The sequence below is a fragment of the Myotis yumanensis genome, unplaced genomic scaffold, assembly GCF_028538775.1.
Source record: "Myotis yumanensis isolate MYYU_CA2020_CCGP unplaced genomic scaffold, mMyoYum1.0.hap1 SCAF_3, whole genome shotgun sequence".
Classification (NCBI taxonomy): Eukaryota; Metazoa; Chordata; class Mammalia; order Chiroptera; family Vespertilionidae; genus Myotis; species Myotis yumanensis.
The window spans coordinates 157440927-157454677 of NW_027223754.1; the positions used below are offsets into that span (position 1 = coordinate 157440927).

General features: G+C 41.5%; 1 long non-coding RNA gene across 1 annotated transcript; it reads left to right on the forward strand.

Moving 5' to 3' along the window:
- Positions 1-1937: 1937 nt before the first annotated feature.
- Positions 1938-12607, forward strand: LOC139005413 (uncharacterized). Its single transcript, XR_011470674.1, has 2 exons — positions 1938-2234; positions 12014-12607. It is a non-coding gene; the product is annotated as an uncharacterized lncRNA (long non-coding RNA).
- Positions 12608-13751: the final 1144 nt, after the last annotated feature.

Sequence of the window (13751 nt, forward strand, 5' to 3'; positions counted from 1 at the left end):
GTGGGTGGGACAACAGGTGGATGTTTCTCTTTCTCCCCCTTTCTTTCTCTCTCTAAACATTAACTAATTAATTACTTAGTTCAGCTCACACATTTATTCAGCACCTATTATGATGAGTCAGGCATGGTGGCAGAAACAGAATAATTAAGAGAATTGCTGAGGTTGAAGAAGATATTATGGTTTATCTGAGAAACATATCTAAATAATAAAAGCTCAAGAGACCTGGAGAATTATGAACAGTGCCTTATGTGTCATAGATGCTTAATAAATATCTAAACTGGATGGGATGCTAGGATTGTTTATTCATTTGAAATATTATAAAAACATGAACACCTCTTGTGTACTAGAATGCTAAAGCTATAAGTTTTTAGAAATCCACTTTTTATTGAGCTCACATTGGTAACATTATTTCTGATTCCCACTACAACCCAGCAAGGCAAGTATTATTATCACTATTTTGCCAATAAGGAAAGTGGGCTTGGTAAAACTAATCTATCCAGGACCACACAACCAGCTTCCAATCTAGTTATGGAGTGAAACACATATATATGCAAAACTAGATCATTACAAATTAGTGTGTTCAGTATGGAAAACTCAAGGGAGGCCAGCTAGAGAAAATGGGCTTGAGATGGACCATAGCCTATAAACAAATTTTTAAACTATTTCTATTGACCCTTTTTTCAGGGAGAGAGAGAGAGAAGGGAGAAGGAGAGAGAGAAACATCCATGTCAGAAAGACACATCAATTGGCTGCCTCCCTCATGCCCCACCGTGGACTGAGCCTGAAACCTGGGCACGAGCCCCCGACCAGGAATTGAACCAGCCACCTTCTGGTGCACAGTACGACGCCCAACCTACTGAGCCACACAGGCCAGGGCTGGCCTATAAACATTTGAAATACTCTTCAGCTACATGAATAAGCAAAGAAATGCAAGTTAAAAAAATTACTCTTTCCCTACCAAATTAGCAAACACGTTTTCTATATTCATTCTGAAGGCAACAGAGAGAAACCTAGAATAATTTATGCCAAAAAAATATAATCAGTAGTTGTCCGGTGTTATTTATTGTGTTCTTCTGAATTTTCCCAATGTTCTACAATAAGCACGTATTACCTTTATAATCAGAAAATTAAAACTTTAAAAATTGAGTGGGCTTTGGATGCTGTGTGTGTAAATTCTCCACTTACAGTATAAAGACATGGGGATGGATTGGGCATTCGAGGAAAGATAGGGAAATGCCAATGACTAACTTAAAGAAGAAAAATAATTACGCAAAGAAATGAGAGTATGGGCCAAGATTTGACTCTAAGGATTTTCATTTCTGGATTGCAGCACTAATTAAGAGCAAAAAAGGATAAAAAGTTTACATGTCCCACATGAGGTACAATGGAATACATGCAGCCATGTTGTTAAGTGTCTTTTCTCAATTAAATGTGTTCATGAAAGTTTTTAAGTTACAAAACAACCTACACAACGGGATTCCTCCTGGAAGACTGCTCCAAAGTGTCCATAGCGGTTGGTTCTGATGGGTACGGTACGATCTGGGTTTGGGTTTGTTTTGCTTAGCTTGCCTTCATCTTCTAAAGCCAAACTAATTGTTTTTATAGATATTAAGTTGTTCGAAGTTCTCTAAATATACCTCAGCAACAAATGATACTGCAAAGAGTTTTAAAGTGCTTTACGCCTTTCAGCTTGTTCATAATTAACAGATGACCCATTTATCTAGTCTAACAAATTGGGTGAGATAACAGCCTTCCCGCAGCGATCCCACCATCTCGGAAGCTGGGAAGGCACAGAACAGCCCGGCGCCCTCAGCGGGAGCCCCTCCCGCAGCCGAATACCAGGCTGGGAATTACCGACTTCTACTTCCGGAGGAGTTAGCCCTCCGAGCCGGAAGTGAATGCGGGAAGGTGCGCAGCATTCTGGGTAGAGTCTTGAGAAACGTGTTGGGTCCGCTGCCTGTTACCAGGGCAACCGGAGGCGAGGGACGGTTACCCGCGGAGTGGGGTCGTGAGCCGATAGGCTGAGATGCCCGAGTGTTTGGGAGGCGCGGAGGGGCAAGGGGCCCTTTTAAGAGGCGGTCGTGCTAATCGGAGGTCGTCCGGGCCTGGCCCGCTGGAGCGCCGGCCTGGGACCCGGGCGGGCCACCCCCTCTCGTTCTGAGCCTCGCGGGGAAAGGAGGTGTGGCCCACAGCTCCTCCTGTCACTTCTCGTTTTCTGCCTCCTTTTAGAAAATGTAAGTTGAGAATTCCTAATGTACATTGTAATGTCGTCTGATGTCAAAGCAAATTATTCTTGCTCTTAAAGTTGTGGGAAAAAAATTTAAAAGAAAAACGAAAACTCACCATTTAACTACCCAGAAGTAACGTAAAATTTTCATGGATTACCTATCAGTTTTTTCTCTGCATGAATATTCTTTACATAGTTTATTGGGGAAAACCCATTTCGTATCCTTCCTTTTTTTAAAATATATTTTTATTGATTTCAGAGAGAGGGAGAGAAACATCCGTGATGAGAGAATCATGGATCGGCTGCCTCCTGCACGCCCCCTACCGGGGATTGAGCCCGAGACCCGGGCATGTGCCCTTGACCGGAATCGAACCCGGGACCCTTCAGTCCAAAGGCCGACGCTCTATCCACTGTGCCAAACCAGCTAGAGCTATCCTTCCTTTTTTTCACAAATATGTGTATATATGATATAATTCTGATATTGAAATCTTTGCAATAAAGAAGGCATTGAAGGGCTTAAAGTAAGTCTATGGTGAGTTGGAGAGAGTAATGAAGTGGGTGCAGCATGTGAAGACAGTTCTTTCAAGAAGTTTATATATTTATTAAGCATCTATGACACATAGGCACTGTTCATAATCCTTAAGGTCTCTTGAGCTGTAAAGGAAAAGGGAAAGGTCAGTGGCCAGAGGAGAACGGCAAGTGAAAGAAAAAGACTTGGAGCTTTTCTTTAAGAAGAGACTTAGTGATGTTTCTTAGTGCAAGAGGGGAAAATGGTAGCCAGAGTTACAGATACTGGCAGGAAAGAGGATAACAATGAATTCCTAAAGAAATAGGAGATGAGTGCATAAACCAAGCATATAAGTTAGTTTTGATAGGAGGCAGAGCTGGGAAGGAAGATGACAAGGTAGGTATGGATGTTAATCATTTAAAACCTCACAAATTGGCAAGAGTAACAAAAATAGAAAGTATATATCAAAAGGTACATATAAAATGGCCAATAAATAGGTATGTTCAGCCACATTCATGATAAATATAAATAGCATATTCAATGCCTATTACATTGGCAAAGATTAGAAAGAAAATAATATGTGTTGGACAAGAGTTCGGTGAACAGGTATTGCAGGTGGGAATCGAAATTGGTACATCTTTCCTCTCCTCCAGGCATTTTAGAACTGTGTATAAACATCCTTAAAATGTGTAAGTACTTTGACTAAGTACGTATTCTTCTAGGAAATTCTCAAAAGGAAATAATCAAAACTTCACATACACATTTAGCTGGGTGGAGTTCAATTCAGCTTGTCCACCAACAAAAGATAAGTTAAATATATTACACCCATACTTCTTAGACATAGATAACATGGTTGCGGATAAGAGAAGGTCACTCATTGGTTTAAATAAGAGCATTCTCAGGTTTTCTAGGAGAGAATGTGGAGTTGCAGTCTGTCTGATTGACTACCTTGATTCAGAATCAGTGGGATGCTTTGAGCCATTAAAAATAGTGATGTAGCCCTAGCTGGTTTGGCTCAATGGATAGAGCGTCAGCCTGCAGACTGAAGGGTCCCGGATTTGATTCCAGTCAAGGGCACATACCAGTTGCGGCTTCATCCTTGGCCCTGGTCAGGACGCATACAGGAGGCAACCAATCGATGGGTCTCTCTCACATCAATGTTTCTCTCTGTCTCTCCCCCTCCTTTCCACTCTCTCTAAAAATCAATGGAAAATATCCTCTGGCCCTAGCCAGTTTGGCTCAGTGGATAGAGCATCAGCCTGCGAACTGAAAGGTCCCAGGTTTGATTCCAGTCAAAGGCACATGCCTGGGTTGTGGGCTCATTCCCAGTGGGGGACTTGAAGGAGGCAGCTGATCCATGATTCTCTCTCATCTTGAATGTTTCTCTCTCTCTCTCCCTTTTCCTTCCTCTCTGAAATCAATAAAAATATATTTTTTAAAAAAAGAAAAGAAAAGAAAAATATCCTCTGGTGAGGATTAACACACACACCAAAAAAAAAAAAATGGTGATGTAAAAAACTATTTAATGATAATGAAAGATAATGTAAAATACATTGTTAAGAGAGAAAAGTGAGTTATAAAAGCAGCAGTGTATACGATTCTTACCAGATGGTATTTCTTGTTTGTTTAGCTACTCTGCTTTTTACTTATCTGTATTCTACATGATAAATATTCTATATAATAAAAGCCTAATATGCTAAGTGTCCAACCATTCCAGCATTTGACCAGTCACTATGATGCACACTGACCACCAGGGGGAAGACGTTCCTACTGGTGGGTTAGCTTGCTGGTGGGGTCCAGCCAATCAGGACTGGGTGAGACAGGCCGGACACGCCCTGGAGCTCTCCCGCGGTCCCTCCCTGGCACCAATTGGGCCCGATCAGGACTGGGTGAGATGGGCTGACATGCCCTGGAGCCCTCCCGCAGTCCCTCCCTGACCCCAATCATGCAGGGGCGGGGGGGGGGGGGGGGGGGGCCTCAGCCTGGCCTGCACCCTATCGCAATCCGGGACCCCTTGGAGGTGTCGGAGAGCCAGTTTTGGCCCAATCCCTGCAGGCCAGGTTGAGGGACCCCACTGGTGCACAAATCCGTGCACCAGGCCTCTAGTATTTTACAAGGACAAATAAGATGTTGCTCTCTTAAAGATGAGAATGAGTTTTTAAGTGGGATAGGAAATTGGAGAAGTGCTCTCCTGGTGGCCTTGAAGTAGATGACAGCTCTCTGAATTAGATTTTTAAAAATAAGATGCTTTAACAAAAAAAATAAAAAATAAAAAAATAAGATGCTTTAACAAGGTTTAACAACTATTTTTTATTTTATAACATATATTATTTATTGATACTCTACCTCTCACAAAAGATTAAATGTGCTTAGAAAGAGAGATACTGTAATAGAAGAAAATGATTAGAAGAGAAAATAGACACAAAAACTAATTGGAAAACAAAATAAAGGGGGGGGGGGTATGTTAATACAAAATAATAAATCATGCCAAAAGATCTTATGTGCTAGAGGGGTGCCACCACAAATTAGGCTCTGAGGTTCTTAGCATAAGTTGCTTAAGAGAAATATAGTTTTGGTATAAAGCCTTTGGAATCTCCAAAGGTCCTCATAAGGTAATAATATGAGATTCAGCTGTTACAATTATATTCTGGTTTTTATAGAATTTATGAACATCTCAGAAAGATTATACTCATATTCATTAACTCAGTAATTAAGAAATTGCAAGCTCTTATTAAGTACTGTGAAAAATATAAACACATGTAAGACTAAGTCCCTGCCCTCATCTATTGTGAAAATCTATATATATAAAAGGCTAATATGCAAAGTGTCCCCTCAGGAGTTTGACCGGGAGACCGGGGATTCGATCACTCTCTATAATGTGCACAGACCACCATGGGGCGGCCCGGAATGAAGGAAGGCCCTGGCTGGCAGCTGGAAGGTCCCGATCGGCCCTGATCGCCGGCCAGGCCTAGGAATCCTACCCATGCATGAATTTTGTGCACCGGGCCTCTAGTATAACTATAAAATATAATAGCATATTTATAATATGTGATGAATAACTAGTAAGATGAAAAATTAATTTGATGAATATTAGAATAACTACTATGAATAACTAAATTAAGACAGGATTCCTATAGTACATAGAAATACTTTTAACCAGTGAGATTATGGTCAACCCATTTGTAAAAGGGAATGTTATTCTTCTTTTACAGATGAGGAAACTGAGGCTTACAGAGATTAAATTGTCTAACATCACATGGCAGGTAAAGGACAGAGCCAAGATTTCAAACCAAGTCTGTTTCATGCAGACTACCTTCTTAACTACTGAACTTTATGATGAGATGGCATTCAAGTAGACTTTAAAGGATGGAAAAAATTATGTCAGGCAGAGATTGGAGAAGGGTAATCTATGTGGAGAGAATAACACTAAATCAGATAGGTTGGAAAGCATAGGGTATATTTGGATAACACATACATACACACCCACATCCCAGGAATATGAGATATATGCAGCTAAGCAATAGAGAATAAGGCTGGGAAGATAAGGGACAGATACTCAAGATTTGTAATCTAGAACCTCACAGGCAAGTGGCCTCACTTAGAGCCTAGCTTACCGGATTAAGGTCTCAGCCTCAGGGCCTGACAAAGCAAGAGTTTTAAGCACAGAGTCCTTGAACCTGAAAAGTTTTAACCTCAGACCTATATTAGGATCTGAGGAAGGGGTCTAATGGCATATAATAGAATCCTGTTTGCATGAGCTGTATAAAATTGGTCAGGTGTGTAAAGCCTTTGGACCTCAATTTCTCCATCCCTTAGAGGATAAAGAGAGGAGGAAGGAGCCTGCTAGACAAGATGACTTCTTGTTATCTCTTCCGGTACTAGCATTCTGTAATCATAGAGGCCAGAGATTGCAGACTCAAACACCTAAATTAAAGACTAAGAAGGATTCATAAGTGAAGGAATAGACTAAATGTAAGAACTTAAGGAGTGGTAGAGGATAGAGTGATAGTTCAGATGTCTCATCTAAAGTCCAGCCAGTTCTTGCAGGAATGAGGACTCAGTGTTGCCAGGTTTTCTGATTTTTTTCCCATGAAAAACAAGACCACCATATTTTTTTTAATTTATTAATTTTTTTTTTGTAAAGAGAGAGAAAGAGATTTGTTGTTCCACTTATTTTTACATTCATTTTACATTCATTGGTTGATTCTTGTATGTGCGCAGGAATCAAACCCACAACGTTGGCATATCAGGATGATGTTCTAATCAACTGAACTACCCAGCCAAGACTAAACAACATATTTTTAATAATATTTTACAGAACAAACAAAACACCTCTGCCAGCTAGATACAGTCAATGGGTCACTAATTTTCAACCTCTACTATTTAAAAATATATATATTATATATATATATACATATACATACATATATATACAATATATATGAATGTATATATTATACACACACACACACACACACACACACACACACACACACACACACACACGGCTCGGTGCACAAAATTAGTGCACTGGGGCGGGGGGGCGTCCCTCAGCCCGGCCTGTGCTATCTCACAGTCCAGGATCCCTCTTGCAGTCCGAAAGCCCTCGCTCCTTACTGCCCACCTGCTTGCTGTTCCTTACTGCTCGGCTCACGCTCCTTAGCGCTGCTGCTAAGTGGGAGAGGCTCCCGCCACTATGCTCGCCACTATGCTTGCCAGCCGTGAACCCAGCTTCTGCGCACTGACCACCAGGGGGCAGCTCCTGCATTGAGCGTCTGCCCCCTGGTGGTCAGTGCGCATCATAGCGACCAGTCATTCTGGTCGTTCTGCTATAACGGTTGCTTAGGCTTTTATTATATAGAAGATATTTTTTTAGTTGATTTCAGAGAGGAAGGGAGAGGGAGAGAGAAACAGAAATGTCAGGGAGAGGGATGAGAGAGAATCATTGATTGGCTGCACCCCCTCCCCCCACCACGCACACCCCCTACTGGGGACCAGGCATGTGCCCCTACCAGAATGAACCTTGACCTCCTGGTTCATAGGTCAATGCTCAACCACAGACACACCAGGGCAGCCCCAAAGTAACTTTTGATATGCTGAAAAATAGTATTAGAACTTTAACTTAGTAATATTCTTTAATGCTTCTTTAAAATCTTTTTATAATTAAATGGGTATCCTATATATTAAAGGGCTAATATGCAAATGGCCATCATGCCTTAATGGCTCAGACACTCAACACTGGGGAGAGAGGAATGGGGACCAGCCAGGCACAAATGAGCTCGTGAGAGAGGAATGGGGACCAGCCAGACTGCGGCCCAGGAGAGGGACAAGCCACCCACCCCACGCCCCGCAGTCCCGGACACCAGTGGCTGCGCCTGCACCTGTGGCCCGGGAGAGGGACAAGCCACACGCCCCACGGTCCCAGGTACCAGCAGCTGGGGCTGCGGTCCGGGAGAGGGACAAGCCGCCTGCCCCGTGGTCCCAGGTGCCTGCAGCTGTGGCCTGGGCAAAGCCACCCACCCACAGTCCCCTGCAGCTATGGCTGACCCAGGCGAAGCTGGCCCGGGTCCTGGGTGCCTGCGGCTGGCCAGAGGGAGGGAATCCTGGGTCCTGGGTGCAGGGCGAGGCAGAGGCAGTTAGGAATGATCAGGCCAGTAGGGGAGCAGTTAGGGGTGGTCAGGCAGGCAGGCAGGTGAGCGGTTAGGAGCCAGTGGTCCCAGATTGCAAGAGGCAATCGGACATCCCCTGAGGCATCCCGGATTGAAGAGGGTGCAGGCTGGGCTGAGGGACTCTCCTCCCCACCCCCCACCCTCACCTAGGGAAAGAATTTTGTGCACCAGGCCTCTAGTTATAGTATATAACTTCTGTATTTTGTTTGATTATTCAACAGTCACTTCCTTTCAACAAAGCACCCCTCCCCAACTGTAGCTTTTGTGGTTCCAGTCCACCTGATTCCCACCTTCCCACCCTGCGCCCACTTCTGCACTTGATCCAGGTCTGGCCAGTGACAACCATCATTGGTACTTTCACTGGCATAAGGAAAAAGGCTCTCTTCCTCTGATGTTGCAGGTGCTAAAGATTAAATAAGCATGGAACAGACAGGCCACCTCTGCTATCACATAGAGGTTTATCTATAATTGAAGCTAAAAAAGCCAACCTGGATATTATTTGAGTCCAGGGATCTGGACATGCCTAAAGCTTCTCAGTTAAATGATTTAATAAGCTCTTTTATGCTTAAACTTGGGTTTTATCTGGATTTTTGTCATTTACTACCCAAAACGTCCTAATACAAGTATACCTCATTAAATCATTATTTCTGTTTTTCCTATGACTTATTTTGAAATTTGTTACTCTATAATCTATTCTTCAGTTCTCACTAAATTAGTCCACAAATTTAGCACAATTCCAGTCTTAGTCCCAGTAGAATTTAAGAGCTTTTTTATTGTCTTCTTGCTTTGGAACTAAGCAAAATTCCTCCAAAATTCACTCAGAGAAAAAAATATTAAAATGCCAAGAAAATAGAGGAGAAATTCATAAAAGGGAATTATATGATCAAATAGCAAAGCATATTGTAAAGCAAGAATAATAAATATAGGATGGTAATGGAGTAGGAATAAACAGTCATGGGATAGAATTCAAGCCTGAGTACATATAGGAGTATTTACCATATTTGCTATATGGTCAATCAAAGATTAATTCAATAAAGTATTTAAGGACAACCAGCTAGATTTGTGGGAGAAAAATAGATCGTTACCTTATTCAACATCCCAGAATACATTCCAAATGGATTTATGACTTACATGTAAAAATTGAAGTCAGATTCTCAGTAGACTTTTTTTAAAAATATATTTTATTGATTTTTTACAGAGAGGAAGGGAGAGGGATAGAGAGTTAGAAACATCCATGAGAGAGAAACATCCATCAGCTGCCTCCTGCACACCCCCCCCCCCCCACTGAGGATGTGCCCGCAACCAAGGCACATGTGCTTGACCGGAATCGAACCCGGGACTCTTCAGTCCACAGGCCGACGCTCTAGCCACTGAGCCAAACCAGTCAGGGCTCAGTAGACTTTTTTTAAACATATTTTTTATTGATTTCAGAGAAGAAGGGAAGGGGACAGAGCAATAGAAAAATCAATGATGAGAGAGAATTATTGATCAGCTGCCTCCTGCACACCCCCTACTGGGGATCAAGCCCACAACGTGGGCATGTGCCCTTGGCCGGAATCGAACCTAGGACCCTTGAGTCCACAGGCTGACACTCTATCTTCTGAGCCAAACTGGCTAGGGCTATAAATATAAACTATTGATGGTGTTTATCTGTGGGGTTAAAATTACAAGAAATAGTCCATGTTAAGTATTATAATGTTCACATTTTACAACAGCATTTTAATAATGAAAAGGTAAGCTAAGAATAAATGAATATTGGAATTAGTTTCATAGTCCTGTGTTGAGAAAGGACTTTTTAAACATGACTCCAAAACCCCAAAATATTAAAGTTTAGGTTACATAATATTAAAAATTACTACATGGTAGGGGAAAACACCTACACACCCACACATACACCATAATTGAAGTTGCAGCAATAACCCAAGAGAATATTTGCAACATATATGACAAAAGGTATGTGTCATTAATATGCCAAGAGCTATTATTTATAATAATAAAAGCATAATATGCTAATTAGACTAGATGGTCAAACAGCGGAACAACCTTCCAGATGAAGCCGGGGCTGTGAGGGCCCAGGCAGGCAGCCGCCGTGGCTGCGAGGGCCGAGTCCCTTGCACGATTTTCGTGCATCAGACCTCTAGTATGTCAATAAAAAGGTTCAACACCTTAACAGACAATCTGATAAAGAACATGAACAAGCATATTACACACACACACTACAAATGGCTAATAAGCATATGAAAATATTTTTATTCTTGACAGTTAAGAAATACAAATAATCTGAACAATGAAATAACATGTTTTCATTGTATTAGCAAAGCTAATTAACAAAGGTTGGTGTTGGCTTAGATATGAGATTAAATAGGTTCAACCTTTCTTAAGTGCAGTTTGGTAACATGTATCAAAATATTAAAAACACATACCTCTGAGTCAGCAGTAATACAAATCAGAAAAGGTTCATGTGCAAGAAGTTTGATAATATTAGTTAAAAATTGAGCTGAACCGGTTTGGCTCAGTGGATAGAGCGTCGGCCTGCGGACTCAAGGGTCCCGGGTTCGATTCCGGTCAAGGGCATGTACCCTGGTTGCGGGCACATCCCCAGTGGGGGGCGTGCAGGAGGCAGCTGATCAATCTCTCTCATTGATGTTTCTAACTCTCTATCCCTCTCCTTTCTTCTCTGTAAAAAATCAATAAAATATTTAAAAAAAAAAAATTGGAAACAACTAAAAGGCTTATAAATAAGAGACTAAATGTACTTTTGAGTGAAAAGAGCTTGTTACAAAACAAGTTCACTGTGATCTTATTTATGTAAATTACGGGTAAGTATACATAGAAGTAATATTTAACAGAACATTAGTAATGGAAATCTGGTGGCATTTCAAGTGAGTTTCAAGCTTATGCAAAAGTGAGAGAATGTATGAACTCCCGTGTGCCCCCATTCAACTTCAACTTGTACCCAATCTTGTTTCATCTGTATTCCCACCCACTCCCTCCTGAACCCCAGGGTGTTTTGTTTTTTTTTAAGCAAATCCAAGATATCATGGAAGTCCACAGAATGATAAGCACCCCTTGTGTTCATGTTTTCATTATGTGGATTTGGAATCATGTGGGGGTTTTTATTTGGAGTTTGCTGCTTTTTTTTTTTTTTTTTTTTTTTTAGCTGTGCTTTGAAACAATGTGGTTGAGAATCTGGAAAAAGGAATGATGTATGCCCAAAACTTAGAGTCAGTCTGGCTGTCACCCAGCAGCAATCTTATGCCCTGAGGGTAACTATCACATTTTTATCCACACAGCCCTGTTATTATCATTGTCTCAAAGACTGGGTGTTATATTTATCTTCCCTGCAAAGTATATCTGAGTTTCATTCACATATTTTTATCCTGGAAGAAAATAATTTTCCACTTTTGGAAACTGGCACAAAGAACCAAGAGAAAAACTAAACCTGTGGGTATGAAACTAAATGTCATCAACAGATATGCAAGAAGACAGCAGATAGCAGATGTTTCTTGGGTCGAACTAAATGCATGTGCAAATCCCGAGAAGCTCAAAGATGTTGAGTGAATAGAGGGCAGGTGTCTTTAACCTTCACTTTGTTCTTATCACCCTCAGAATCCCAGGTAGGAAAAAGCGGATCTGTCACCGAGCAAAGACTGCCACAGGCACAGCTCCTTTTTAAAGGAGCCTGGCAACTCACCAACGTCTTCCTCGCCCACCTCCTCAAAGCCCGCTCGCCTGGTGGACTATCAGAAAGGGCCTGTAATATGATTGCCACCAGCCACGTGTGGCTGCTAAGCGCTTGAAATGTGGCTGGTCTGAACTGAGACGTGCAGTAATGTAATCTGCACACTGGATCTCAAAGACTTAACGTGAGAAAAAAAGGATGAAATGTATCTCATTGATATTTTTATTGATTACATGTTGAAATTATAATATTTGAGATATATTAGACTAAGTAAAATGTATTATTAAGATTGATTTCGCCCTAACCGTTTTGGCTCAGTGGATAGAGCGTCAGCCTGCGGACTCAAGGGTCCCAGGTTCGATTCCGGGCAAGGGCACGTACCTTGGTTGCGGGCACATCCCCAGTAGGGAGTGTGCAGGAGGCAGCTGACCGATGTTTCTCTCTCATCAATGTTTCTAACTCTCTATCTCTCTCCCTTCCTTTCTGTAAAAAACTCAATAAAATATATTTTTTTTAAAAAAGATTGATTTCATCTTTTCTTTTTACCTTTCTTAACGTGGCTATTAGAATTACCTAAGTGGCTCACATTATGTTCCCATTGCTCTAAACAAATAAGAAGTCTATGTGATGTTAGTAATCTCCAAAATATTATTGTCACTAACTTTAGTAAATTTAATTTACTAAGGTATAATACCTATAAGGTCTTTTTCAGTGCATACTCTCTGGGGAATAAAATCAATACCCATTCTTAGTGAGTTTCATATTTTAATTTTGGGGAGTGATCCTCAAATCCCTAGCTATCAGTAGCTACCTGGTGAACACTGTCATACTCAGCAGTGTGGCCTCATTTCAAGGAGTCAGCCCATGACAGCTCAAGCTGAGGTGGTTGCCTTTCAGCTTCAATATGTAGGAAATCTGTTTCATTAAAACTGAATTCGTTCAATGCAATTCAGCTAAGCACTCTCCTGGGTACTGTGACAGCCTTCGCTGAGAGCTAACAGGAAGTTGCTAAGAGAGTAGATCTTAGAAATTATCTCAAGAAAAAAAAAATCTGGCACAGTTGGTGTAGCTCGGTGGTTGCATCGACCCATGAACCAAGAGGTCACTGGTTCTATTCCCAGTCAGGGTACATGCCAGGGTTGCAGGCTCAATACCCAGTGTAGGGTGTGCAGGAGGCAGCCAGTTGATGTTTCTCTCTCATCAATGTTTTTATCTCCCTCTCCCTTCCTCTCTCTCTAAACTCTATAAAAGTGTATTTTTTAAATCATTTGGGGGGGGGATAAATGGTGATAGAAAAAATAAAGAAAAAATCATTTTGGTAACAGAAGAAGGCAGAGAACTAACTAGGCTACTATAATAATTCAGTGAACAATGATGAAGGTCTAAGACAGTGAAAATGGGAACATTGAGGAAGGAATGTTTTAAATCAAATTTAAAACAGAAATCTGATTCTGTAACGGCTGCTTAAAACCTCCACCTTACTCTCCCTCGCCTCTTCTACATTAACATTCCTTAGTGTTATGATCTGCCACCCACATAACTTCTTCACCCTCCTCTCTCACCACTCCCCCCATCATCAGTTACTCATTTTCATTCAGCAAGGATTTATAGACCATCTCTGTGCACCTCACACCATATGCTACAGCCATATTTGCAATACCTGGA